Consider the following 22956-nt stretch of genomic DNA (forward strand, 5'->3'; position numbering starts at 1 on the left):
CCCCTCTCCGCAGGCTGCTAATGGTACTCCAGAGGCCGGGACCATTATTAGGTTTTGTTCTCCCTGGTGCCGAGTCGTACATTAGGAATACGAAGAGAGGCAGCAGGCAGCAGTGTAATCCTTTCAAAACACCGCTAGTGGATTAGCCTGGAAGCACAGAATCACTGCACCTGCCACCTACCTAACTTCCTAGCCATTATCTCCCTAATCACAGATATTTCATGGTCAGGAACCTTAATTAGATTTTTTTTTAAACTTTCATCTTTCCAGAATAGCAATGGTTATACAAACCTTTACATATCAGGGTGCCCATAATTCTATTTGCTTTGGCATCCAGTGTAAGCACTGGTTTCAGTCATGCTTACTCATTGTTACAGGAGGGAAGGAACAGCTGACAAGAACTGCGGTCTACTGCCAGGCCCAGGTCCTCCAGCCCCGTGAGCTCACCTAACTGAGGTGTGGCGATCTGCACACACTCGGTGGTGAGCTGAGCTGAGCCAAGCCGAGCTGAGCTGAGCTGCCCGCGCACCAGCTCAGGGGACAACTGTGTGCGCCCCTCCCTAGCTCAGCCTTCGGAGACGTCCTCTTGGGAACTTGAAATCAGCCATGCAAATTAACACTTTTTTTTTCGAGAGCCTATTTTTAAACATTTACCAGTACACCGCTACATATACCCTGTGGTGTTTTTTCCTTTCATCTTCCTTTACTGAAAAATACCAAGGACTGCTTGGGTTTGGAGCCAATCCCAGCTCTGCCATTTCCTAGCGATGAAATCTCAGGCAATTTACTTAATCTCTCTTTGCCTCAGTTTCCCCCTCTATAAAACAGGGATAATAACACCTAGTTCATGGAGTTGTGAGAAGTCAATGCAATAATCTGTGCAATGTGCTATTATTAAGCATGCTCTCCTGAGCCTCTCCTCCAAATAACTGTGAGGGAGAACAGACTTGGAGACACCTTGTGTACTGCCCGGGGCAGGGGCAGGACGCTTAAGTCTCAGGAAGAACCAATTTTGAGACTGATTTGATCTATAACACGATTTTATTCAAAGCCCCTATGAAAAGGTTTGCAAATTTTCCATCTAGGGACAAGAGTATTTGGAGGAAAAAAATGTGTACTTTAACAACAATCCACAAAATAGAAACTAATGTACTGGTTTATGTCTTTAAATGGATTCTGTGGCCTATCCTTATTTAAAATATAGCTTACACATAAATACAAGACAATTATCAAATAACACACTTACTAAGGTTAATTAAGTATCAAAAATATTTGAGACATGATATAAAGTGAATGAACAGGGGTCCTGATGGCTTAACAAACCATATTTGAGGTCCAAGAAGAGCACTGTATTCATGGTACACCATAATTAGCAAAGATATGGACACCAGAAAGCTTGAGCTTGAGCCTTGGCCGGGTGGCTCAGTTGGTTGGAGCATCGTCCCATGCATCAAAATGCTGAGGGTTTGATTCCAGGCCAGGGTACATACCTAGGCTGTGAGTTTGACCCCTGGTCAGGGCATATATGGGAGGCAACCAATCGATGTTTCTTTCTCTTTTTCTCTCTCTGTCTCACTCTAAGATCAGTGAACATATCCTCAGGTGAGGATTAAAAAAAAAATGCCAGAGCCTTCCTTTTACAGCAAGTACATGATTTTGTGTCTCAGGGTCTTCACTTCCTCAATGCAGGGAAGATGCTTCTGTGCCCAACTTACCTCATGGGATTTTGTGGAAATCAAGACAAAAAATTACTTTAAAATACACACACATAATGGGATAAAGCTGGAAGAGTGAATGTGGGATCTATTTCAAACTTCAAAACACCACTGAAAAAAACAGAAAAGGGACTTGTGATAAAATACAAACCCTTCCTAGAGCGGTGAGAACCAGAGACAACAGCAACAGAATCTGGGACTGGAAAGCAGACGAGGGCAGTAAAAAGACACTGGGTCCTTGGTGAGTCCTGTCACAACGACAGTACGGGGAAGTGTAAGGGGTTCGAAGGAAAGTTTGAAACGTCACTTGGTATTGAACTGGGATGAACAAAGCTACTTTTCCCCAAATCCCAAACTTAGAAAAAGCCAGTGCTAATTGTTTGCCACAGAAGTTCTGCTGCTGGTCCCAGATCAGGATGTCACCTGGGAACTTATTCCAAATGGAATTTCTTGAGCTCATCCCTACCAGTGAATCAACAACTCAGAGGAAGGGGTGGGGGCCTGTACTATGTTAAAACAAACTCACCCCGAGCAGTAGCAGGTGCAAGGGGTTGTCAGCTGGGCCCTGTTCTTTTAGCTTTGATGCCAGTTTCATTCGAAGCCTTAAAAGCCCAGGTGAGAAAGATTTGCTACTTTCCATCTGAAGGATAATTTCCTAACTAGTCCAAGAGTGTTTTAAGAAAATGCATGCATTAAAAATTTTTTTAAGTGTAAATTACTTCTATTTGCAACTTTTGGGTTTTGTTTTGTTTTGTTTTGTTTTTTTGCTATTTCTTCACTTTTTTTTTTTGGCTATTCACTTCAGTTTGTTTCCTTTAAATGTGTTATTTTTGAAATAGTTTTAGGTCTACAGCAAAATTACAAATATACTCTAGAGAGTTCCCAGATTCCCTTTACCCAGGGGTTTTCTAATTTTCAGAAGCTGACAAAACAAGAAATTTTAATCTCTGGGTTTAACTATTTATAGTTCCAGTTGAAAAAAAAACTAGACATTGGGAAGTAAATTCCAATGCTAAATTTGTAGTTATTGCTTAAATAAATAAACTGCACAGTACTTTCAAACTTAGTATTCTACACATGAGAATTTAGTCAGCAAAGCGACCTTCCACTCTCAGTTTGCGTCACCTCAGAATGGGCACATACCCTGTCCCTGCCCAGCAAATATTCTCATTATCTTCACAGCACTGCTTGTGCTCAGTAGTTCCATGCTGGGTTTACTGGCTTATTGCCTATCCCTGGGGACTGCGCCTATGCTGTTTCACGCTCTCCTGGTTCTAACCCTGGGCACAGAGCAGTGCCTGGTGCAGACTGAGTAGGTTCTCAATAGACTTCGCTGGGTGAGCCAACAGGGGGAAGAACGTCTACATGAGTGAGAAACCCTTTGGGCACAGCAGGGGCGACATCGGACACAAGATAAACACACATCTGTTTACACCGCCATTGTTTCTGGAATTTCAGACCTTTAGAAGTCTACACAGCTGACATCTGGGGGAGCCTATGAGCTGGGGTCCAACCTCTCCGGCCAACTTCTCACGGGGCAGCGCTTAGATGTGCTGCTTCTGATCCGTCCTTGTTCTCCGAAAGCCAAACCTTTCAAAGCAGGTCTCTATTGTTGGTTCACTACACACAGTATTTCCCAGAATTATTCATTTAATGTGAAAAGCCAATAAAGTAAAAAGTCAATAAAATTTTAAATCGCCCTCAAAGTTAGCCTAATTAAAGTATCAAGCATTCTTGCATACACAGAAACACATTTAAAAAAAAAATCACAAATACTGGATCTCAATCTTGTGGTTTGGGAATGAGACATTTTGGGAAACCAGGCAAAAAACTTAAAGGAGAAATGAAGCAGCCTTCCTTTTTCTCTCTCATCACTAGCAGTCTGCTTCACTGTCAAAGAATTACCTGGTCATTGGAAAAGGAAGGACGGGTAGATGGCAGAAAGGGAGGGAGGGGAGAAAGGGCGAGGCTACCAATGTCCATATTCTCTATGAACTCTTACATTTCTCCTGGAGTCAAATGCTATAAAATGTATCCCAAAATCAAAGTACTGGATCACTCGACCAACCAAGGTGGAAAAATGTCAGTCCACGGTAAGCAGCCACAAAATATCCATTTGTCAAATGAAACAAGGCAGGAAAACAACAGTGCTGGGCACCTCTGCTTCACGTACTGCTCACCTCACCGCTGTTTCTGGACCTGCGCTGTGAGGGCAGGTGAACGCTAACACCTGCACTCACCGCAGCACAAATCGGCCGCCCGTCACCCAGAGAGGACAATGATCCCGCTGTCACTTCTGGGAGTCTCCTGCTTATGATGTAATGAGTTGCAAATAACTCAAATTACCTGGTAAACTAAGGACTTCATAGACTGAATCTCACTGCCAAGAAACATATCCACATTGACACAAAAATGGACTTGAGGGAGAAATTCATCTTCTCACCTTATACATAAATTTTGAAAAAATAATGATAATAATAAAAGGTAAATAAAACTATATTTTTTCTCTGTATGAAAATAAAACAATAAGTAGTATTAGTGCTGAGTTATTCATTTGAAACCATTTGATGTACTTAATAAATAAGTTCTGTGCATGTCATTTTAATCCAAGATTTTCACAGATACAGATATAAAATCAAATAATATTAACACTCCATAAATTTAACTTGGAAAAATCAGTGTGAACTCCTAAATTTTTATTTTTAAATATATATGTATATTTTTATATACGTATATATGTAATATGTGTATGTGTATATTTATTTATTTATATTTATTCTTACCATGTCCCTTGAAAAAGAGCTGATAAGACTGGGCAGTCCTAATGTCCAGATTGTAGTTCCTAAATTCCATTTTCCTCTAAAAGGCATTGGAGCTCCTGGAATGGCTCACCCTGAGGCTGTACAATGACACGAGCCAGAGGAGCTGGGGCAGCCAGTTGTACCAAGCAGCAGGGCCAAAGAAACTAACGAGACACAAGGGCTCTGGAATGCTCTGTATCTTGATCTGGATGCTGATTATCTAGGAATGTTCAGTGTGTGAAAATTCACTGTGATTCACTTATGAGAAGTTCTATTTTCTGCACGTGTATACAGGAGCCATTTGAAAGGGCTCCCCATGAAATAACACTTTGTTTATAGGAGAAAAATCACTTCAACTAACTAATACAAATATTCTTTTAAAAAAACCCATGAATTTACAATAATACTCAAGAAAAAGAGGAACTCTCCTTCTAAAAAAACAAAGAGCCATCTTTGATTGCCTTTAGTAGAAAATGAAGCACTGCCCCAGAAACCGTCCACTCAGAGGGAAGCATGAGTACTTACTCTGCCCTTCCTGAGTGACGTGTATTTCAGGGTCCCCGAATACCAGGGTCCAATGTTATAAAGCTGATGAAGCAATGGGCCTCACAAAGGAGTTCTCACTAATTAATGTAGAGGGAATGCTAGGGTGGGGTGGGGCAGGGTGGGGGGCAGAAACCACTATGTTTCCAACCCCTAATGAAACAATGTAATCAATGATTACTAATGGATAAAATCATTAGTTGAAAAAACTGATGAGGGAAACTTCACAACGAATGAGGATATTATTTCCTGAAGCTACTGTTGAAACTCAGCATCGCTGAAGTGGGGCAACCAGACCACACGGGCCTCCTGAGGTGATGCTACGTAAGGTACCGTGGATGCAGAATTCTCATTGAAAAGTAGAATCTGAATCCAATCGGGCCCCTAAATCTAACTTGCAGTTTCTAATAGTCTGGACGACAGAGAAGAAGGTTAAATAACAATCAGCCAAACAATCAGCATGCAGATCATTCTATTGCTCATGTGGCTGGGTTTCTTCAACAAGTATATGACTTGAAAAAGGGGGAACATTCTAGATAAAAGAAACTTAAGAGGCTCAATAGCCAAATGAAATGTATATGCTTTGGATCTGATAAATAAACCAACTATAAAAAGACAATTTTGAGAAACGTGATAGAGAAGTCTGAGTATGGAATAAGGAGTAAATGATATCAAAGGTTATTATTCATATTGTTAGGTGTGACAACAGGACTACAGTTTTGCAGAAAATGTGCACACTAATAGATGCCTACTGGAGCACATAGGTGATTATGACATGTCTACCTCTAAAACTTCAGAATAAAAGCAGAAAGGGGTCAATAAATCTGGGTGGGTACACATGGGAGTTCACCATACTATTCTCTTTACCTTTGTATAAATTTGAAATCTTTCTGAATGAAAGATATTTTTAAAAAAACTAGGAAGAAGCCATGGCTGGAGTAGCTCAGTGGATTGAATGCTGGACTGCGAACCAAAGGGTCGCTGGTTCAATCCCTAGTCAGGGCACATGCCTGGGTTGCAGGTCACATCCCCAGTTGGAGGCGTGTGAAAAGCAACCACACATTGATGTCTCTCTCCTTCTCTTTCTCCCTCCCTTTTTCTAAAGATAAATAAATAAAATCTTTAAAAAAAAAAACTAGGGAGAAAACAAAAAACAATGAAAAATGTTTAGAAAAACAAAAATTCCTGCAGTATTATTTACAATAGCCAAGATTTGGAAGTATCCCAAGTGTCCATCAGTAGATGAGCAGATAAAAAAAGTACCTCTGGCTGTGGTACATTTACACAATGAAATATTACTTGGCCATAAAAAGGAAGAAATCTTACCCTTTGTAACATCATGTGTGGATCTGGAGAGCATTATGCTAAGTGAAATAAGCCAGCCAGAGAAAGACAAATACCATATGGTTTCACTCCTATGTGGAATCAATGAACAAAAAAACTAATAAACGAAAATAGAAACAGACTCAGATACAGAAAACAAACTGATAGCTGACAGAGGAAAGGAGAGTTGGGGGCTGGATGAAAAAAGTGAAGGAATTAAGAAAAAAAAAACCAAAACAACCTCATAGAAACAGACAATAGTATGGTGATTGCCAGAGGAGAAGGGGGGAGGTAAAAGAGGGTAAAGGGGGATAAATGGTGATGGAAGGAGACTTAACTTTGGATGATGAACATGCAATACAATATATAGATGATGTATTATAGAACTGTATACCTGAAATATATATAATTTCATTAACCAATGTCACCTCAATAAATTTAATAAAAAAATAAAAAAGTATTTATAAGCAAAACAAAACAAAAAATCCCCTTTTTTCCTACTACTTATACATGAAACCCCCAACATGAACAATATTATCCTTTTTTCCCTCAATTACTTCTTCATTTCTACTTTTACTGGATAAAAGTAACATATTCTTTACATATACTTTATTTTTCAAATCTGGAGTAAATCTTTCTGATGTTTAGGTGACTCATTTTTCTATAACCTCACCTACCAGATTCAGACAGACAATGTCCAGGGAGGTACTGGTCTAGTGCACAATGTTTATATCTGGACAAGTTCTTCCCTGGTCCCCTGCTCTCAATCTTTTCAAAAGACCGAGAAGGAAACGTCAATGCCTTCTCACTCCTCTTTCCGGGAGAGAAGGACTGGCTATGGGCCTGCTACCTCCCTCTTAGCCCCTGCAGCTGTTTTGAGTTCGATGCCTCTTAAACAGAAGAGACTCCCTTCAACCTGAGAGACAGAGAAGGAGGGACAGCCAAGGAGGAGGATGGGGCAGGTCAGGTGGCATCTACGTTGCCAGCTCTCACTGGCTATTCTCTCCATCTCCACTACCCGAGGGATGAGTCTCATGATCCTCAAAAGAGGTAAAAAGAAGTATACACATCTGCTCCCTTGTCATGCGGGGGTTCAGCACTCTTTATCCTCTGCAGTCTTTGCAGAACCACATTATACTGGCTGACCGGTGAGCTGATTTTCTGAATTCACCTTTCTTACCACATCTCAACCTGTTTTATATGTTAATAATGGCTCCCAAGCACTTCCTAGTTGGGTTCCATTTTTTTTTTTCAGTCCTATTTATCCTTTCTCAGGGATTTAAGTGAAATGGAATGTGAGGCTGATAACAGGAACTCCAAAAAAAAAAAAAGATAAAAGGGCTTTCTGAAAGCATTTCTGAGTATACAGGCATACAAACTAATTCCTATAACAAAAGAATAATAAAAATAGACGCATTTCATTAAGGAAATGAGGTACTGATCACCTGCTTTTCCCTTTTAAAGAAGAGTTTAATTTCCTTCTTACAACCCAGCAAATGCATGGAAACAAATTTCCAGTTACTTTATTTCCATGAACTTAAACCTGATAGTCAAAGGGACTCACGTACATTTCATCTTTGCATGGGGTCAAGTATCAAGGGATTCAAGGCAACACTGACATAAGAGATTCCATGAGATAGAGCCAAGCAATGCAGCCAGAAGGAGAGTAAACTACCTGAAATAAACATCTAATTCAGCCGGTCTTCCTTCGCTTCAACATTAAAAATGGATATCCTGGGGCCTGAAATCTGCTGAAGTAACATGCACTCCCTGTATGAACTTAAATGCATTGTTGGGATAAGAATTGCTGTTTTGAGATGGAGTCAGCTTCCCCCCACTTGTAAACGATGATTTAGCTGATGCAGGCAGAGCAGTGAGTGCTACGCCCATAAGGACCCTGTGATGTGGAATGCTTTCATGACTGAAGCACTTTGTTACTATATAAAAGTTTGATTCAGTATCAAATTGGCAGGAACGTTACTGTAAGTAGTTCAGTTCCCAGTAATATATAGTTATCCAAGATGGGGAAGAAGTGTTATGATTAACTACAGCCCACTGTGCTTGAGGGTGCATCTGATCCTGTGGAGAGATTTCTCAACGTCGAAAGCTCTGCATGTGTAGACGGCATACACATTGCATGCTGAATTGCTATGGTGTCCAGAATGAGTCAAGGGCTAGAAAATGGATTCTAAATCCCTACAAGTGTCATTCAAACAAAAAGCCACCTCAAGTGAATCTGCCTTACTTACGTGGGACCAAGATAGTCAAATCAGGCAATGGAAGCCTTAGTCACAACAGCTCAGACTCTGAAAGAACAACCTCAAGGTCCAGAAAGAATGATTCACACTTTATCATCATCAGTCAGATTTCCAAACTAAGAACAATGAACCATCTGATTTTGGAAGAGTCTTCCTTCTTCATACGCAAGCCTGACAGGTGTCAGCTTAACTTCAGAAAGTGAGCATTCTCAAAGCATATACATTTTAAAGAAAACAACAAAATGCCAAAAGAGAATAAAGACTAACAGTGTCATGTGTAAAGTACGAGGGAGTGACTTCGTGTAAGAAGAAATGGGTGCTTCAAGCAGGAGTCTTGACCACAAAAGCCGGCAGGTGCCAGAGAGGTAGCATAAGTCTCTAAGGCTGGTTGGGTTTAATACTTAGGGAACGATACAGCTTAGCAAACTTCAGCCCTTGGAATAGCTATGGGACCAGATAGCTAACCTTCCGAAAGAAGCCAGGTATCTGATTTTCTATGTGAAGTTTCCAGACTGTCCAACAATGCCAGCAATTAATTCAATTTTAAAAAAGACAATGTTCAGAAGTTAAAAAAAATACAGTCTAAAATTTGCCCTGGGGGCCACCAGTTTGCAAGCTCTGCTCTGAAATGTAATTTTAAATAATGCAGCAATAAACAAAAAGCTTCTCACATAACAAGGATTACACCAAATCACTGATCTTTGGTTTCTGCCCTATAGAGAGGGACCAGTCCACACAAGGAGAGGGCAGGAGTGGTATTGGAATACCTGGGAGCATCTCCCAAATTGCAGATGTCTGAACCATCACCACCACCACCAGCAACCCTGTCCCAGGGCAAGTAAGAGGGATACACAGGTTACAAACGCTCTCCAAGAGCTCTAGTGGGGCAGGCTCCCAGAAAGCTCTGCATAACTAGGAGGGCTAAGTGCAAATTATGAAGACTTTAGTCACTGAGCCTAAGATGTCACACAGCTTATGTGCCATGGCTCTGAAAATAATAACTGCAAATATCAAAGATGACAAGGAGTCTATAGTACCCATACATAATAAGTATTGCTTGTATGATGTTAGTTATTTCAGTCTCATGGGCAAAAAGAAAACAAGCAGCTGTCTACCTGTTTACTCGGAAAGATTATAAAAAGAAAATGAATGCATTTTAAGAATGTCTGCATGCATACATAGGTGGGCTTGTGTGCATAAATGCATATAAAGAAAGCATTCTTAGTCTTAGGTCCACAGGTTCATTACTCAAGAAGAAAGGGGGAGTGTCTTATTTCCACCTGATGCTGCACTGCAGCTAGACAGAGATTAACAAATACTTTGGCATGTTTTCTACAATATTTCCTATCCTTAACACAATTACAGCAGAACTTTTTATTCAGATGACTAAACATGACCGGATTACATGCTTTGTAGATCTGATATACACACAAAAGGTATAAAGAAACACCTTCCTGTGATTTGGTAATGCCTTACTAATGTTTTGCTGTTATTGAGTAACCCTGCATCTAACGTCACTTTTGCTTTTAAGGTGGCGTCCTCCTGGCTCACCTTGTAACCGGGAATCCTTCTTTCAGGCCGGCTTTAAGGTAAAAGCTGTTTGACGTGGTTTATCCTCAGATGGCTGCAGCTTTTTTCTGGGAACTCTACTGACCCTGCTGGGCTTATCTGGTAAATTGCAGGAGTGGCTCCTTGATTTCCTTCTCTTGCTGTTTTGCAGCAAGGGGCAGAAGCTGAAAAAGAGAGATTACAAGTCATGTAGTACATCTCCACAGGCCATTCAGGAGCCTCTGGGCGGGAGGAGGTGGACACTGCCTAGGGCCAATCAGAAGCTTCCTTCCAATTTATCTTCTGAGAAGGAAGTTCATAGGGATGTTTCAGCTTCCTACCTCCTTGGCCCATTCTTATGTCATCTCCAAGACACAGCCATTGTGTTCCTCGGCAATGAGCAACATTGATCATTTGCATCTTACTCAGAGTGTGGAGTAAGAAAACTCTCCATTTACATAACAAATACTTTCTAAAAGGGGCCAAGTATATTTTCCAGAAATACACTGAACCCGCCAATTCAATATAAACCACAGTGTTTTTTTTTAATTTTATTTTAATCATTGTTCAAGTACAGTTTTCTCCCCCCTACTCCCATTCCAGCTCACCCACCCAACCCTCCCCCCTCCCCCCCCATTACTCCCCACCCCTAGTTTTTGTCCATGTGTCCTCCAAATTTGTTCCTGTAAACCCTACCCATTCCCCCCTGAAATTCCCTCTTCTCTCCCCTCTGGTCACTGTCAGACTATCCCCTATTTCAGTGTCTTTGGTTATATTTTGCTAGTTTTTTTGTTTTGTTGTTTAGATTCCTGTTAAAGGTGATATCATGTGGTATTTGTCTTTCACTGCCTGGCTTGTTTCGCTAAACCTCAGTTTTTAAAAACGGTAAGCATAAGGTGGCTTCATCACACACGTATAAATGGACAGTACCTGTGCCTTGATAAAGACCCTTTAACAGTCACTAATGAGCTCTAGAATCAGGAGGAGCAGCCCTAACTCCCAGAACAGTCCTGTAGCAGAAAGGAGCTGATCACACTATCAAAGACACAGTTCCTCAGAAGGCAAAGAAACAATATTTTATGAGAAGATAAAATAGGCTCACTTTAAGGAAAAAAAGAAAGAGAAAATCCTGACAAGAAACCCGGAGTAGAAGCTAAACTGTTAGTCTCTGGTCCTGAAATGTGACAGCAGTTGCTTCTTCAAGCCTCTCCCACAGGCCAGTCTCTTCCCAAGGAAGCTTCAGAAACCACTCCCTGGGGCAGGAGATGGGGACAGGGCGGGGGGCAGGGGGGAGGGGCATGGAGACAACTGTACTTGAACAACAATAAAAAACTTAAAAAATTAAAGAAAATATTTCCTAGATTTGATTGTTTTTCAAACTAACTCTTTCATTCTGTTTTAGTTCCCTCTTTTTATTTATGGAGAAAAAAAGAAATATAGATACATATTCTGAAAGATTATGACTTAATAAAAGTGCAAAAGATTTCTGTCTACCCAACATCCTATGCTGTGAATGCTCCCTTAAGCACCATTTTTCTGTAAAAAAATAAGTGTTTTTTTCTAGACCCTCCCCACCTCTACAAATTTTTTAAAAATCTCTACTATAGAGTAAGACAAGTCCATGCATCTTGTGGGTCCCTAAATAATCTAACTGATGACTACGATGATGACATAAAAGAATTAAGGTTGGGGTCTACCACAATTAGTTTTGTATGCTCAGCATTAGATCTATTTAATTTCGGCAAACACTACCCAATCTGTGCTCTTTAATCTCATCTACTTACAGGCAGAACAAATAGGAGTGGTCAGCTACCGAAACTCTCCTACCTACCTTTTTCCTTTTTCTTTCCTGTAATGGACTCTGCCAAGCTTTAGAAAAGCTGAGAATACTAACAAAGGAAAATAAAAGAAAAATGTGGCAAAGAGCCTCCTGTGCTAAAATGCAGTTCTTTTTGCCGACGTCTACCCCCATTCATTCTCTATAACTTCTCACCATCTGATAATGGCAAGTGAGAAGGTGAAGGAGAGAGGGCCATGGGGTGAGACCAAGCCTTCCTTGCTGTCTCCAGTGCCCCCAGTCCAGCAGCAGAGGAGAGGGAGAAGGCAGGGTGAATACAACTACCCACGCCTAAGGACTTCCCCCTCCTTCCCCCATCGCACACACTGTGTGTCCTGTCTTCAGCCTATGCAAACCACACATTGGCCCAAGAAGCAATTTTCCACTTCAGTCATCCCTTTCCCCATCTTTGCCTATGCATCCTTCAAAATTCAGCTCAAAACAACTCTCGTTCCTTCCCAGATCTTCCCTGCTAGAAAGAGGCAGCTTCTCATGGCACCTGGCACTCTGGCCAGTTCTACTGGCGTGAGGTGGTCCTGGCCATACATGTTTCTTACACCTCTTATCTCCACTACCAGACTGTGTGGCCCCTGGGAGCCAGGGACCAGACCTCAGTTCCCTGTACACAGTATGTGTGAGTTAAAATATAAATTTTCAAGGCTTCTAGTTATACCTACTTTGTAAGAAATCAATCTTCCATTTTGCACAAAAGTATGTGCTTTTAAAATATTTTATTGATTTATTTTTAGAGAGAAGGGAAGGGAGAGAGAAAGTGGGAGAGAAACAATGATATGAGAGAGAAACACTGATCAGTTGCCTCTCAAATGCCCCCAACTGGGGACTCAACCTGCAACCCAGGCATGCGCCCTGACTGGGAATCGAACCAGTGACCTTTCATTTTGCAGGAAGGCACCCAATCCACTAAGCCACACTGGTCAGAGCCAAAAGTATGCATTTTTACACAGTATGTACACAATGCCAAGGAATAAGGGTTTTGGCTTGTTCTGAGACTATAATTAACATTCGCATGGACCTTCTGTGCAACTTTCAAAAAGATAACCATGATAAAGTGGAGTCCCTTCTACAGCCTTTAGGGGGGATGACCACTGTGCATAAAAAATTACCAAGCCATCAATACATGATTCAGTTATAACTGATCATCCCTGAGAGTTACTGAAGCAAGAAATACTAGGAATATTCATTTTAATTCAGTTTGAAACACTTGATTAGGGCAGAAAGATTTATGTCATCACATTCAAATTCCAAATTTCCAGGTGACTAATATATTGTTTTATTTAAAAACCAGGAAGTTAACCAAGTGGCAACTAAACTTTATTTCAATTAAGGAACGGTACAGGGTCTTCCTTTACCTTGCACGTAAACTGTGTGCAGGACAGAAGTCCAAAGGTCCTAAGCTTATAAAGTCCAGGTCTGGTTACACCTTGTGACAACACACACTGAAGATAACTTCTCAAAGCTCTCGTTAAGAAATAAACTCAGGGAACAAAAGAGGTTGTTTCCTCTTAAAACTATAACCAAAATTGATGCCTGAACAAAAATTATACTGGTTTTTATCAACACACACAAAAAGAATCATGTTCTAATATAACGACATCTTTCGCAGACCAGAAAGGTCTCCTTCTAAGCTATTAATAAACTAAAAGTTGTAAAGGTTGGAAAGGTCGATTCAAACAAAGTCTCCAGTATCAACCAGTACTCCAGGAGGACTATCTGCAAAATATCATCAGGGGAGTTTGGTGGTTTGGCAACAGCTCCTTCTGAATGGCTCATTCAGGAAGCAAACGATCCATTATCTTTGCAACAGAATTTTTCCTGTAAGTTGCATGACTCATCCTCCCACAGCCTGAATTTTGCCCATTGTACAGCATGTTCTTGTCCAGCACACTCCCCACACATTCCACTTGTTTCTTATTCAAGCCTCTCAGAGCACATGTTGTACCCACTGAAGACTAAACTGTCCTGTGTAGCTACTAAGTTAATGCACAGAATGCAAAATGTATATAAGATAAACTCCACCACTCTGTAAAATACTAAAGGAAAGATTCTTAAAGTGGTAAAGACAGTAAAGACAACCAGAATAGGCAGGCGAGCAGTATACAAAGTTAGCAGTCTACACAGCAAAGTCCATTTCACAATAAAAATAAGAGACGAGATACTTCTATTTTCTAAGTTACGTGGCCCCTGCCTTTGATTCAATGTCAACTTTATTTCCATGAAGGATGGGTCTTAACTTAGTGTTAAACATCCAAAATGGCTTTCCCAGAAAACTAGTCCAAGACATGGTACAAGACACCTTTCAACATGATCTTGTTTACTTTGCCTACTGCATCTACTAAGAACCTTGTTGAAAAAATTATTATTTTGCTTTTTTCCCCCACTGGCAGCTATGTTTAGACAAGAAATTGCCTTCTCTTTCTGCCTGTGACAATCCCAAACACACTGAGTTCCCACAGTGTGCCTAACTCCTGGGAGAAGACAGCTTTAGTGCCACAACCCAAGAGTGTTCATGGAAACAGGCTGTGTCGGGCGACTTCTTGAAGATGAGCAACACCGACTCCAGCCACTTTCACCAGCAACCACTGTGGCTTTCTTGCCAATCCCTGACTTTTAACCTGGAAATTTATCTAATCTCATTAGTGCTACCATATATCAAAGAAGTTAAAAGTCACTGGGTACAATAACAGAGTTTTCATGTCTGCCATTAAGTATTGGTTTGTCCACTCAACAATAAGTCAGTTATTATACACAAACATTTAAGCCAGACACCAAGGAAGATAAAGTCAAACCTCAGTTCTTGAATGTCTCCACTCTTGAAAAATTTGGTGCTCGACCAAGTTGTTCATGGGGGAGAAAAGATATCAGTTGTTGAACAAAACTTCAGTTCTCGACCCAACAACCCTTTCATGCTGATATCTGTATGACCAGTCACCTGTACGATTCAGTTTTTGAACAAACTGCATCTTGAATAGCCTTCTGGAATGAATTAAGTTGGAAAACTGAGGCTCCATTGTACAGAAATGTAATAACCAATAAAAAAAAGCTCTTCCCCTTCATTTTTTGTTGATTGCTTGTTATATTTAGAATTCAGCCATAGATAATAGTAAAAAAAAAACCATGAATAATCTTGTAAAGATACAAAAGCAGAAAATGTGCTATGGATAGTTAGGGCATGAGAATATTAATTGCAGCTTGAAGTCTGCGAATTGGGTAGGAAGCAGATCAGAGAAAATTGCTCAAAAGAGAAGGCATCTGAAAAGTGAGTAGATTCAGGCAAGAAATAAAAATCAGAAGTAGACAAAGGAGATTTCAAACAGCGAGAAAAAGTATATGAAAATCAAGAGACAGGAAAGTGCAGATTGTAGTTCCAGCACCCAGAGTCTAGGATACAAAGACGGCGAGCAGGGAAAGAAGGGCAGAAAGGAGGTTTGGAATAGTGTGGAAGGTCTCAAACGCTGATGAGAGACCAGATTTCACTGAGTGAGCTGTGGAGAACAGGGGTGGCGTTTTGAGCAAGGGAGTCATGTGGTCATGCTTCAGGAAGGCTGTGCTAGGAGAACAAATTGGAAGAGACCCTGGAGGCAAGAAAGGACCTCAGAAGACATTGGCGGCTCCAAAGGGGGGCGGGGGCAGAGCAGCTACCTGGGCCAGCGGGCATCCGGGAGGGACAAGAGAAGACCTTACATTTGACAGGGCAGAATGTGATGCTATCTGGCCTCACATATTTCTTACCAAAATAAAGGGAAATAAAGCATTTTTTTCAGAAACACGACTGAAATGATATAAAATATGGTCAACATGCTGATAAACTAAAACAATTTCCTCAACACAAAACATATTTTTCTCAACCTGTTATATTTCTATGATCTTGGCCAATGTGTCCTTATTTTTTGGCTTGTATCTGACTTAGTTTGACTTGACACATACTTCTCTGGAGGCAGGGAAAGTGTGTTATTTCTCTAAATCCCGAAGGCCAAGCCCAAAAAAGAAGACATGACACCTATTTAACATTCAAAGAAGTTTTTTTCCCAAAGTAAACAGTTTTGTTAATACTGACAAAAATTCAGATGACTGATTATGCAGGTAAGAATTCTGATTACAGCCCTGGCTGGCGTAGCTCAGTGGATTGAGCGCAGGCTGGGAACCAAAGTGTCCCAGGTTCGATTCCCAGCCAGGGTACATTCCTGGGTTGCAGGCCATAACCCCCAGCAACCGCACATTAATGTTTCTCTCTCTCTCTCTCTCTCCCCCTCCCTTCCCTCTCTAAAAATAAATAAATAAAATCTTAAAAAAAAAAAAGGTAAAAAAAAAAGAATTCTGATTACATATTTCTTAAAGGAGTAATAATGTGTTTTATATTCAAAGAACAAATATTTCAGCAACTGTTTGTTTAATACTCAGCTGAATAAAATTTTATTAAAATTTTTATTGAAAGAACACCATTAGCTCTAAAGGACTGGAGACATGCTTCGGACATACCTTAATCTTCTGAAAGTGGTATGCGGTAGAGCAAGGGTCACTAACTTTTTTCTGGGAAGGTCCAGCTGAGTAAACATTTTAGGTTTTACGGGGCCGTGCAGTCTACCAAGTGATGCAACTACTGAGTTCTGCTATTGTAGCAGGTAAGCAGCAATAGTCAATAAGTAAATGAATAAGTATGGCTGTGTTCCAATAAAACTTTATTTACAGCCCTGGCCAGGTGGGGTGGCTCAGCTGGTTGGAGCATCATCCAGTACACCAAAAGGTTGTAGGTTCAATTCCTGGTCAGGTGCATATGGGAGGCAACTGATCAGTGTTTCTCACATCAATGTTTCTTTCTCTCTCTTTCTCACTCCCCCCCTTCCTTTCACTCTAAAATCAATAAATATTCTCGGGTGAGGACTTTAAAAAACTTTATTTATAAAAGACTGGTGGCCACACGTGGCCTTTGGACTCTGGTTTGCTGAGCCCCGTCCTAACAGATAGCCCAGCTGTGGCAAGTTGGTATGGTTTCATTACTCTTCACTCCTCCCTCATTGTGCATAACTCAGATGAAGTGAAAAAAAAAAAAAAACTGCTCTCAGAAAATGGACTCCAATGAAAACCTCCCCTGTTAGTAAAGCAATACAGGAGAAAACAAAATGGAATGAAGAAGTTCCAAGGAGGTGATGGATTCGAGGAAAGAAGAAAAGTTTTGGTAAATTAAAAAGAGAATGTAGAGCTTGTGATGTCTTAGATCACTGCTAAGAGAGTCCAACATATATCCTAAGTGGAAATATGAAAATGTGACTCATGAAACCATTTTCAGGAAGTACTTTAACTAATGCCCCAAATGCTCATGAATTGGGAGAAGACTTCAAAGACAGCCTGAGTTATTAAGTTATAATATATTTAAGAAATGCATGCATCTTGACAGAATATTCATATGAGAAAAAGCAAGAGGATTTGGAAATTTATAAAAGTCTCAGATCACACTTTCTTCATGAATTCTGATGATCACACTGTATTGACCAGATAGAGCAGAGGGGAAAGTAAGTAATATTATCATCAGAGCTTATCAATCTACATTTAAATCCATAAGAGTTATGACAAAAACTATCTTAAGTCATCAACTTACATCAACTTAATAATGCTACCACTAATTTGCCACTGCAAGAGACCTCCGAGCTCCGCAGCCCCATGCGAGGGACTTCACCTCTCTGTGCCCCAGGCTCCTCGGGTAAAAGGCAGCTCTTTCCTGGAGGCGTCTGCGGACTGAGGGAGTTAATGCACGAAAAGTGTGCAGAACAGTCCCAGCCCACAGGGAGCACTCAAATGCATCATGTTGCTGCTGCTCCCCAGTCTGTTCTCCCTGCCAGCTTTACTGAATATTCTTCCTTTGCCCTTTTAAGCTTTTCTCCTTCTGGGTTTCCCCAGGGTGGCCCTGTCTCACTCTGAGGGTTTCAACCTACCATTTGCTAGAGACTGCTAAATCCCTCTCTCCAATTCTAACTTCTTTTTCAGACTACATTTCCAACTGCCTACTGGACATTTCTACGGAAATATATCACGGGCAGCTGAAACTCTGAGAGGCTAAAAATCAAGCCCATTATGTTTCTACCCATGCCTCTTTCCTCTCCTTGTCTCCTGTCTGAGTTAATGACATCCTCATCTGTCCTTAAGCCAAGCTAGAAACCACAATCTCTTCGAATCATTCCATTTGCAACCTTCCTATTCAACTCACTCTGGGCCCTCTCACTTCTATTTCCCAGCTGTCTTTCCCAGACATTGCTCCCTCTTTGCCATCTCAGCTATCTCGGGCTCAGAGTGTTGATATCTGTCCCCTGATTTCTCAGCTTCCAATCATTCTCTTGTCCAAGCCATCTTTCATGATCATCAGAGTCATCTTTCTCAAAGTATATATTCAATTGTGTTACTCTCTATTCTCAATTATTCTCTACTGCTTGGAGGAAAAGGGACTAGGGACCTATCGGTAAGCTTCAGAGCCCCTGGGAACTCTCTGGAATTGGATACGAAAAAATTGTGTGCATCCTTAATCAAAATCAGTCAAGGAACACGGTGAGGACAATTTTAAAACTGCACAGCAGGGTACCATCTTGTACTCTTGCATCTCGGTCGCTCCTGTCTTCCACCCCATTTCAGAAACAGCGCACATCATGTTTTCCTTTAAACAAGTGCACTGAATGCCATTTTGCCTCTCTGAGCCTTTTCATGTGCTGTTCCTTCTAGCTGGAATGCTCTTTTCTGTCTGTTGAACACTTCAGAGCCCTTTAAATCCTGGCTCAGACCTCAAATGCCAGCCCCGTGAAGCCTTACTCAAATGTACAACCACGTGTGGACAACAAAAGATGCTGAATAGATTTCTGGGTTCAATACACATACTATCAACAGTGCCCTGAAATTTCTTAAATTCCAAGCCTCATACTGTTCAAAATAAATAGCCCTAAATATTTAGACACATATTGTGTTTACTTAAGTCTAGGGTCATCCTAATTGGTGTCCCTGAATTTTAATGAGGTCAAGAGTAAAGGCCCTGCAGCCGCAATGCCCAGGTTGGAACCCGGGCTCAGCCGGTTACCAACGATGGGGGTCTAGGCAACTCCCACAGCTTCTCAAAGCCTCCGTTTCATGATCTGTAAAGATGGAGATGGAACAGTACTACCTTCTAGGATTATTTTGAAAATTACATGAATTTATAAGTATAGCACTTAAAACTATGTAAGTGCTTGCTATTGTTATTATTATCTATTGAAGTCAATGGCCAGGATTAGAGGTTCCAAGAGATAATCACAAAGCAAAACTATTTGACCCTGCCATGTAAGCCACAAGCTTGAGTTAACTGAGTTAATAAGCCAAAGGATACTAACAAAGATGGTCCTTTGAACTCATGCTTTTATAAATTTTTAAGTGTTTCAAGCCTATCTAATAAAATTCAGATTTTTTTCCTATTAGCCTCCAGTAGTTAAAAATATCAGCTCAGAGGAGTTCCAAGGCATACCACATGGTAGTTTAAAAAATTCCTGTGCCCTGACCAGTGTGGCTCAGTCAGTTGGGCACTGTCCCACAAATCAAGAAGTCACCGGTTCAACTCCCAGTTGGGGCTCATGTCTGGGTTGTGGGTTTGGTCCCCAGTCAGGGAGCATACCGAGAGGCAACCAATGTTGTTACTCACTCACATCAGTGTCTCTCTCCCTCTCTTTCTCCCTCCCTTCCCCTCTTTCTAAAAATAAATAAATAAAACCTTTTTTAAAAAATTCCTTTGAACAGAAAAAAACCAGAGAGATGCCTGGGAGGGAAAAAAAATCAATGAGCCACCTCTCTGCCTACCAAGTACTCAATATGGAGGAAAATGCTAAATAGGAGATTGGGAAGGCAGATGAAGATGCTTAATGACTCAGCTTTCAAACAAACCAGTTTGTCTGCCAGAGAAATGGAGTCATAGGCATTTTAGCACCACCCACCTAGTCAAAAAAAAAAAAAGACCCCCAAAACAACTGTGAAATATAGATCCTAATATCACTGAACCCAAGGAGGAGTCAGAATAATGATGTAATGATGTAGCTGACTTTCATCTGAGTGACAGGGTTATGTGTTAGATTTGGCAAGGGCTCAGTGGGAAGTCTGCAGCCAAAAAAAAGGCCATTCTGACTACCAACACTGCAGTTGTATAACGGTATTATTTGTTCTGCAGCAAACTGCCAAAATAATCACTTTACTCTTTATTAAAAAACATACTTAATAATCCTATCTTAAATTAAGACACTTGAGTTATTATTTAAGATAAAAGAGAGAATAAAGCACAAAGTCTTTATCCTGTATTAAAGGTCCTGCATAATCTAACCCCAATTAACTTTCCCACTTGATAATTCTTGAAATCTTCTACCAAACAACTTCTTGCAGTTCTCCCAAACAAGCCCACTCTCCTGCCCTGTGTGTCTCCTCCACCGAGAACACTCTTCCCATTCCATCTCCAAAGTCAAAACCCCACCCTTCCTTTAAGACCCTGTGGGCATGACATGGAGACCTTTCCTATGGCTCAGCTAGAACTAATTCTGCACGTTCTTTCATAATCTTCCCTCAGCACCTCTTAGACTTTCCTCAGTCCATTTTGATCAAGATTTTGACACACGTGTCTTTTCTTTCCAAGACTGGGCTGTCTTTGAAGGCCTACCCACACCAGCTCCATCTTTGGGAGCCCAGCTGCACCACTATGGCATATCTGCGCATGGCAGGTCTTGCTAAAGTATGCAAGATGTATGCTAAAGTGTGCTGAAGCTCACTGCTGACTGATCATTGCAACCAAATGCACAGGAACATGCACTTGGACAAGCTTTGCAACAAAACTTGGTTTCTTGTGGAGCAAGTTGAAAAATGAGAATTTTCACACTACCCCCAGGGCAAGGAAACCATCACTTACATTTACCATCCAGTGATTTGGCAACAACTGCTCACAGCAGTACATTAAAAGCTTCCCTCCCATTCATGTAACTGATAATACACTTCCAACTTTGAGAAATCGTAAGATAGCTGGTCCTGTTTCCCCAACTACAGATTCACACCACTGCTCACCTCTGGGCTTTGGATAAAGAGCTCTCAAGACCTGTGTATATAGTGATCATTTTAATCACCATGTCTACCATGCCTTAAACTCTAAATATCCAAGGACCAAAAAGCAAAAAATCAGAGAATGTGATTTATATCAGAGCCCACAAATGCCAAGAGAGGAGAAGATTAATCAAACAACCTATAAACGCTAGTACTCTGATACTGCTCTGGCAGAAGCTCACCCCTCCTAACAGGCTGCGTGGATGGTGCTAATTGAAATGCCTCCTGGATCACAAAGGGGAGGCTGCCTTCACTCCCGGGTGCGGCTCCAGAGCTGTGCTGATCAGTGCGTCCTCCCCAGACCACTGGACAGCTGCCCACGGTTTATAGTCCTATGTTCACAGATGGCATTTCTCTGCCTACTCAGCTCACAAACTGTTACATAAGTGAGTTTTAATATGCACTCAACATAACTAATTTTCTTATGACCAAAGTCCTAAGCCCAGATGAAAGAACACTCTTATAGGAATGTCGTGACTCAGTGCTGTGCTAATGGGACATTTTCTGTTGAGTGCTCGACCCGATAGGCTTTTATATCAATGACAATTGGAACATTCAGTCTCCAATATCACATTGCCAGTGTCTCTTGGATTACTGGCATGACAACGGAATCCCTTCCCAGGGAGCAGGAGACCCTCACTGTTTTAATGCACCCACCTTTAAAATATCTGTGTTCTCTTAAAGTACAAACATGCCTGCCACATGCAAATTAAAGTCATTAAAAATTTCTTAAATTAAATTAGGTAAACATTTTCTGTGGCGCCCCCCTACATTATACATTGTTTTGAAATGATAAAATAGACCCTAAACAAGTATACAGTTTGTAAAATATGTATTTTTTTTTCACATGTGGCTTAACTGCCTAACTCTGACCTAATCTCTTTTTGTTGGTCTCTTACCTCCTATGCTTCTTGGATGGAATTATTTCAAACTGCCCCATTTCTTGGGCCTCTGCTGTGTCAATTCAGATAGATTTCTGTTTGGTTTCCACAGTGATGTACTTGTTTGCTCATCAGACCACCAAAATCTCTGACAACTAAATCAGGCCTATTAGCACTCTTATGACTAAAGCTTCCTGTGTTTACATAGGATTGGCAATAAAACTGAAATGAATTTTAAAATGTTGAGGCAGTGAACAATGCCATCCACTACAATTCAAAAATTGTTCTTCTGGAAATTTAATTTGATACCCTACACTGATTAAAGATTGGATAGGGAAAATAGGGGAGACTATGTTATCACACAGGGCAATTTCCTTGAACTTGAGTGCTTCCTTTGCACAGGCGGAAGCACTGTGGTATCGTGAAAAGAGCACAGGCTGTGGAGTTAAACTGGCTTGGTTCAAATCCCAGCACTGAGGTTTTCTAGCTAGGAGACTCTGGGCAGTTCAAGTAGCCTATCTGACCCCTGATTCCCTCATCAGAAAAATGGGGATCTGGGCTAATACAGCTAGTTCAAGATGCTTTGGAGACTACCTAGTCCAACACATACCACACAATAGGTGCTCAGACAGTAACTATGTGTAAAGGTTTTTTAACTCACAGTCTTTTGGACTTCAGAATCATTCCTTAGTTCTTGCAGCACACACTCATAGTGTACGTAAATTTACAAGCATTACTGAATAATATGATTGGCTGCTGGCATACAAGCTCTGTAATGCAGATGAATTAATATTAGGTTAAACTTTTTCATTTTAAAACTGAGATTTATAGGTTATTCTAACACCTCTATGCATCATACTTTCTTCAAACTACAAATTTGCCATCCCAGGGGGAAATGACATGCAAAAATCGTTGAAATGTTCATGTCAATTAGCCAACTTTTGTGAG

At 40.8% G+C, this 22956-nt stretch overlaps 1 protein-coding gene across 8 annotated transcripts in view; it reads right to left on the reverse strand.

Moving 5' to 3' along the window:
• OSBPL6 (oxysterol binding protein like 6) overlaps positions 1 to 22956 on the reverse strand; it is a 201482-nt gene that overhangs the window by 95938 nt on the left and 82588 nt on the right. For 7 of the 8 annotated variants that reach the window (XM_036023244.1, XM_036023249.1, XM_036023246.1 and 4 more), the window contains exon 2: positions 10192 to 10373. The exons of the other annotated variant lie outside the window; for it this stretch is intronic. The gene's annotated coding sequence lies outside the window, so the exon portion shown is untranslated. The remainder of the gene's footprint in view (positions 1 to 10191; positions 10374 to 22956) is intronic. 8 annotated transcript variants of the gene reach the window in all.

The sequence above is a fragment of the Phyllostomus discolor genome, chromosome 4, assembly GCF_004126475.2.
Source record: "Phyllostomus discolor isolate MPI-MPIP mPhyDis1 chromosome 4, mPhyDis1.pri.v3, whole genome shotgun sequence".
NCBI classification, from domain to species: domain Eukaryota; kingdom Metazoa; phylum Chordata; class Mammalia; order Chiroptera; family Phyllostomidae; genus Phyllostomus; species Phyllostomus discolor.